The sequence below is a fragment of the Mandrillus leucophaeus genome, unplaced genomic scaffold (genome assembly GCF_000951045.1).
Source record: "Mandrillus leucophaeus isolate KB7577 unplaced genomic scaffold, Mleu.le_1.0 Scaffold298, whole genome shotgun sequence".
Classification (NCBI taxonomy): domain Eukaryota; kingdom Metazoa; phylum Chordata; class Mammalia; order Primates; family Cercopithecidae; genus Mandrillus; species Mandrillus leucophaeus.
Window position 1 is genome coordinate 2,417,295 of NW_012103120.1, and position 7,230 is coordinate 2,424,524.

General features: G+C 42.5%; 1 protein-coding gene across 2 annotated transcripts in view; it reads left to right on the forward strand.

The window, feature by feature from the left end:
• The window catches only part of LAMB1 (laminin, beta 1), a 91,694-nt gene that overhangs the window by 8,914 nt on the left and 75,550 nt on the right, over positions 1-7,230 (forward strand). The gene's annotated exons all lie outside the window — the stretch shown is intronic.

Below are 7,230 nucleotides of genomic sequence, written 5' to 3' on the forward strand. Positions count from 1 at the left end.
CTTAATTTTGAACAAATATTGTAGGTTTTTAAAAGTCTGGAAGAGGAGAGACATACAGTTGCCTAACATTTCACTCAAAAATAAATGCCCATTGTAGTTCTGTAATATGGTTCTTTTTAATAAGTTAGATAAGATTAGTTAGTATGATTATGTTTTTCTTTTAACATTCCAGCTAACTCATATCCGTTCTAGTGACCACTTTCCACGCCTCCACCCCCTCAATTGACTTGGCAATTTTCCAGCAAGAGAGTTTATTTCAAAAGGTCCTTCTGATTTCCTGAAAATACACCAGCCTGTGACATGATTCATTCTGACACATTCCTGTCTTCCCGCATTTAAGATTCTCTTGCTCTGGAAGATGGACCCCAAAAGCTCTCTCAAACACAAGAAGCATGGAAAGTCTCCCTTGCTGAACAGGCAGGCATGAGAGCTCTAGGGACTGGGGAGGAGGTGCTTTCCATCTCTGGAATTCCAGTGGCCTTTTTAATGTGTTTAAGTGAGACTGATTGACCCTCGGGGCAAGGGTGCAAAGGCTCATTTGTTTGTTCAGGCTTTCCCCTAAAAGAGAAGATGTTAGTATTTGTTCTGAGCCAGTTTATTTGACCGACTCTTTTTTCCTCTGGCATTGTTTTTCATTGTGGAAATGCATCCAAAGGTTTCCCCATCAGGGATAGGTTTTTCTAAGTTGTAGTATAACTAACATATGTGGTAGACTCTTATTTATTTTCTTTGCTGCTGCGTAGAGAAAAAGGAATATTTGTGTTTCTACTGGAGGAGGATTGTGTCCTTGTGCATCAGACTGCAAGCTGACCCCCTACTGTGCACAGGAAGTGCCCTCCCATTTTTCCTTTGAGAGCAGCTTGGCTTAGAGGGTTGGGAAGATGTTTCACTTCTGGCTAGGCAAAGGATGTCTTTCTTGACAGCAGCTAGAGGCACTCTGCCAGATGTCTTGTTCCAGTGAGCAGATTCAATCTGTTGAACTCCAGAATGATTTGTGGAAAACTAAAGAATCATTGGACTTGTGCTTTACCATGGGATTATTATTTAGTTTCAGCTTCAGCTTAAGGTAGAATGCAAGGATACTTTCTATGGGGAACATAAAAATAATTTTAAAACATAGTCTCAACTATTCACAGATGTTTCTGTTTACAGTTTCATTTGTTTTTTGCTTTTTGTTTTTTTTTAATCTCCCGTAGGTGTGGAAAATGTAACTATCCAACTGGATTTGGAAGCAGAATTCCATTTTACTCATCTCATAATGACTTTCAAGGTAAGAAATCCATAACTTTCTCACAAATGACACATGAGAGTACTGTGTAATGTCCCCTTTCACAATGGATGTCAGATGTGAGTTGACCTAAATGGGAACTTAAATATTATTGTTGCCATAAATTGGGGTAATTGAGCAGTTTTTAAAACATCAGCATGAATAACTACATTTAACAAATACTCTATTTTCATGACAATAAGTAGAAAGAGCCTCTATTCTAAGGTAATTCAACTGTAAACTTTTAATTAGGTATCTTTTTATTTTTCCATAGAGTAAGGCAGTGCTGACCCTCTTCCAAACCGCAGTAAAACATCTGGAGAGTAAATCCCTGGTCCCTTGTGTTTATGCTTTAATACTGACTTTGGTAACTGGAAAGGAAGTATATTCTCTTTGGTTTTCAAAGTTTTGCAAAATTTGTGGGAACAGTTTTACAGTTCCTTAAGAAATGTGTAATGCCTTCCTAAATGTGGATTTTCTCATCATTTTTCTTTGAGAGATGTAAAATGACTCCAGAACTAGGGAATGTCTCTGTACAAAGTCCCTTTGTTTCTTCTTAAGCAGCTGCCTGGAAATGACAGACTTCACATGGCTTAAAGTACACATTGGCGCACAGAAAACCCATAATTTACTTATTGCGTCTCAGATTAAAAATCACTTTTGAATAGTTTTCATTTGGAGTTGGGAACCTTATCTACACCCTCTCAGGAAAGGAAAAGGTGCCAAGGATAGATTTACCATGTGGGCAGGTAGCCAAGAAAATCTCACTGTCTCTGCCACCAAAGTGGGAGGCCAAGGAGCTAGGGTGGGCGGGGGGCCAGAATGCAACTAGGAGGGACGTTGGGCTCTGCAGTTCCCAGGCCTGAGCCTTCATCCCCGTGCCCACTCCCCAGCAGCCTGCTGTTCCTGCTGGAGCAGGAAGGTGGGCACTGTGACTGTGACACCTGGTATTGAGAGTGGTGGGGAAGGTTTCACTAAATAAATCGTCAACTACTCCTTGTCACTAACCGCTTGTCCCTTCATTGACCACATAATCAATCTGGTGATTAAACTGGTGCTCATCGGCATATAAGGATGTTACCTTTAAGTTATGTGACACCTAAGAATACTCAAAATCATCTTTATTAATGTTTATGATCCTATCTTTTCCTTTGCAGAGGGCATCTGTTCATATACATGGATAGTTCTGAGTTCATCTAGATCCAAAAGTCCTTTGGGCACATGTTTTGTAGTTGAATACTCACTCAGGTGAATACAGTGGGAGAAAGATGAATTTACTCATGTAGGTCCAGAAGGTAAAACGGGGGCAGTGATTGAACTGAGACACGCAGAATGGCTATAAGCTGGGGCCAGGTGTGGTGGCTCACACCTATAATCCCAGCACTTTGGGACGCCAAGGCAGGCAGACCACTTGAGGTCAGGAGTTCAAGACCAGCCTGGCCAATATGGTGAAACCCCGGCTCTATTAAAAATACAAAAATTAGCCAGGCGTGGTGGCACGTGCCTGTAGTCCCAGCTACTTGGGAGCCTGAGGCAGGAGAATCGTTTGAACCCTGCAGGCAAATGTTGCAGTGAGCCAAGATCATGCCACTGCACTCCAGCCTGGGCGACAGGGTGAGACCCTGTCTCAAGAAAAAGAATAGGTACAAGTTATCACACTGGTTTATGAGAAAACAACTCATCCTTTGGGTCCTAGCTCCAGTGAGAAAAGCAACATCTATGGGGTTGGGTACATGGGGTGTGAATCCCTGTCTGCTCCTTCTTGGCATGTGTGGCCAGAGCTGTGACTTCCTCATTTGTAAATGGGAAGAGGAATAATACCGACATCATAGGACATAAGACAGAATGGTGATGGTCTCCTGTTCCCCTCTGTTTTTTGTTTTTTGTATTTTAAATACTGAGTCTCGCTCTGTTGCCCAGGCTGGAGTGCAGTGGTGCAATCTTAGCTCACTGCACCCTCCACCTCCTGGTTTTAAGCAATTCTCCTGCCTCAGGCTCCTGAGTAGCTGGGACTATAGGCACATGCCACCACACCTGGCTAATTTTTGTATTTTGGTAGAGACAGGTTTCACCATGTTGGCCAGGCTGGTCTGGAACTCCTGACCTCAGGCAATCTGCCCATCTTGGCCTCCCAAAGTGCTGGGATTACAGGCGTGGCCACTGCACCTGGCCTGTTACCTTCTGTTCTAGGAATTCGGATAATCTTGCTGGCCTGGCATATAGTGGGAACCTGAAAGTCTTTATAAATGCAGATGCTTGGCATATAGTAATTGCTCTACAAATGTTTACTGAATGAAAGAATAAGTGGATAAATGAATTCAACCATCTTCTGTTTGTAAGAAACTACCCTACTTTAAGCCTTACGGGAAATTGTAAAGATAGCATAGTGACTGCCCTCCAGGAGCTTCCAGTCTTCCAGGGGAGAAAGATATACTTGCAGATAACTTACAGTACATGACAGAAGGTGCTAATGACTACAGCAGAAGTTCAGACAATGTATGTTAGCCCAGAGGAGGGTGAGATTAATTTTAGCCTGCAATAAAGAAGAAACCTAGGACTGGGACTGCACTTGACCTGGGCCAGGAAAGGAGAGCAGGATGTCAGTGGGAGGAGATGGAAGAAAGGCCATTCATGGCCAGAGGGAAACAGTCTGAGAGCAAGGCACTGGTGGTGGGACAGTGGGTCAGGGTTTGCTCAGCAAGTGCTATGTAGATTTGCCTCGAGTTTGGGGTAGTGAGAGAAGGAAAGGAAAGTAAAAGTAGAAAAGCAGATTAGACACAAAGGGCATTGACTCCTTGCTAGGGAGTGTGAACTTTATAAGAAAAAGGGAGCCGTTACAACTGATCAATCTTAGAAATTCTTTTTTTTTTTTTGAGACGGAGTCTCACTCTGTTGCCCAGGCTAGAGTGCAGTGGTGCGATCTCAGCTCACTGCAACCTCCGTCTCCCAGGTTCAAGCGATTCTTCTGCCTCAGCCTCCCGAATAGCTGGGATTATGGGCATGCGCCACCACACCCGGCTAATTTTTTATTTTTAGTAGAGACAGGGCTTCACCATGTTAGTCAGGTTGGTCTCGAACTCCTGACCTCAAGTGATCCACCTGCCTCTGCCTCCCAAAATGCTGGGATTACAGGTGTGAGCCACTGCGCCCGGCCTCTTTTCATATTTTTAATAATGAATGATCATTTCTTGCCAAAATTTTCTACTCTGAGGTGATTGGGACAATTCTGTTGCAAAAACATTAACATTTAGTATGACTCTTTTTTACTATATTCTTGCAGTTAGTAACTGCAGCTATCTTGCTATTTTGTGCTTTATTTTTGTTTATGCCAGTCTTAAAGAATTAAAAAAAAAAAAATGAACACCAAAAAAAAAAAAAATTGGAAACCATTGACAAGAAAAGGAGACCTGTGTTTCAGGAAGGTAGCCCAAGAGGAAATACAAAGCAAGGACTGGGATGGCAAAAATAAAGGGCACGTTGGGATGCTCTGTTGATGTCAGCATTGATGAAACATTAATGGAGGGTTGGTGCTAATGCAAAAACTGGCTGTGATTCTCAAGTAGGAGGGAGCCTCTTCCTGCAACCCAGGAGTCCTGTATCTTAGAAAGCTTTTTCAAATCCCATGTGTCCACTCACTGCCATACTCTGATACTCTCTGCTGTTACTGCCTTTGAGGATCGTTGCCAAGATGAGGAGCCCCTGTTTTCTAAGGGCAGTCATTTGGATCCTTTAAAATCAAAAGCTGAACCATGAAGTAGAGAAATATTAGAAGCAGAACAGTGGAAGGAAAGGGCTGAATCAAAAATTACTTAGGGCTGCTCTGCCTATGGAGTAGCCGTTCTTTTCTTCCTTTACTTTCTTAATAAACTTGCTTTCACTTAAAAAAAAAATTACTTAGAAAGTCAAGTGAAATAACTAGGAAGATGGTGAAGCTACTAACAGTAGTGAAATCAGGAAGAAAACTGAGGTTGTTGATTTTTTTCCCCAAGTTTGCCGTAGAGACGGCTAATTGCTAAGTAGATTTAGACTAGCAAAAGCTCATTTAGCATGTACACAGTATGTTTTTCTATATTGCTAGATGTTTCAAAACTCATAACTCTTGGCCGGGCATGGTGGCTCATCCCTGTAATCCCAACACTTGAGGGGCTGAGGTGGGAGGATCACTTGAGCTTCAGGAGTTCAAGACCAGCCTGGGCAGCATAGCAAGACCCTGTCTCTGCAAAAAATTTAAAAATTAGCCAGACATGGTGGCACACACCTGTAGTCCCAGCTACTCAGGAAGCTGAGGTTGGAGGATCGCTTGAGCCCAGGAGGTCAAGGCTGCAGTGAACTATGATTGTGCTAGTGCACTCCAGCCTGGGCAACAGAGCGAGACTCTATCTTAAAAAGACACAAAAAACTCATAGGTCTTTTGTTTATTATAAATTCGGAGGCAACTGTGCAGCAACGGCAGGCCTGAGAAGGTTGATGACTAAGCAGAGAGCATGGAAAAGATTCTATTCTTTAGGTAAAATGTGTTGTTCTGGTTTCCAGCAACTTCTTAACTCCACAGGAAATTGGATGACTCGTCAATGGTCCTTTGGGACTTGAAAGTTTCCAAAAGAGAGGGAGAAGGAAGCACAGCCAGAAATGGCTTTCACACTTTTTCAGACCTTCCCCTCTCTGACTCTCCCCAAGCCTCCCAGCCGGGTTCTCACGGGGAGTTTGCCATGGTACGTGGCACACATGGTTCAGTTAGTCCTTAGGAATTTTTCTCTCTTATTTTAAAATTCTTAGGCTAATACTGTCTTGAGTTGAATATGGTATCATTTTCTTATATTCCTGAGTAGGTGAAAAAAAAACCTGAGCAGCTAGTGAGTGAATAAGTCAAAGAGTCTGTCAAAACGTAATTGTCCATTTTCTTATCCTTGACATCTTTTATCAGAGAAAAAGCCCAGCAGGATTATTAAGGAGGGCTAAAGAAAGCCTAAGCATGTAGTTTTCAGCATTAACTCTCACCCAAATTTCTGTCAAGCATTAGTTTTAATTCAGAAGTAAGTGTTTTTATTTAGGTTCTGTTTTCTAGGTCAACTGAACTTTCCTTTGATCTTCTTCCCTTGTAATGTGACTTCCAATTCCCAAAATGCATCACTGTGTTGGTCAGTGTCAAAGCCTTTGCCTGATTGCCTGTTTTCAGTGCTCTTTCTGCTTCATCTTTTACTTCCAGTTTTCTCTGTTGGCCACACCCTCCTAAATCTCCCTCCTGCCTTGGTTTCAGAAGACTGCCTTTTTTCTCTTTCCTCTCTGACACTCATTTTCCAGTCTTCTATGCCTTTAGCCAGCGAGGGAGAAAGATAGGCATGGATTTGAATCTAAGCTCTGCCTGTAACTAGCAAATCAATGTCTCCAAGCCTCAGTTTTCTCATTTGTCAGACAAATGTGTTGTGAGGGTGCATTGGTTTCCTAGGGATGCCATAACACAGTGTCACAAGACTGGGTGGCTTAAACAACAGAAATGTATATTCTCACAGTTCCATAGGCTAGGAATCTCAGGGTAAGGTGTTGGCAGGGTTGGTTTCTGCTGAGGCCTCTCTCCTTGGTTTGGGATGGCTGTCTTCTCCCGGTGTCTTCACACCGTCATCCCTCTGTGCATGTGTGTGTTCTCATCTCTTCTTACAAGGACACCAGTCATATATGATGAGAGCCCACCCTCATGACCTCATTTAACCTTCATTACCTTTTTAAAGAGCACATCTCCACACACAGTGACCTGAAGTATGGAGTTATGTCTTCAACATATGACTTTTGCAGAAACACAAATAAGCCCAAATTATAGAGGGCTAAAGTAAATAATGTAATGAGTGGTACTGGCACCACTCGGTTTTCCTTGTCTAGCCCCTGGTTGATATGTTTTTCTGGAGCACAGACTTAGACTCTCTTTATCTTGCCCATTCCTTTTTCTTTTCTTTTTCTTTTTTTTTTTT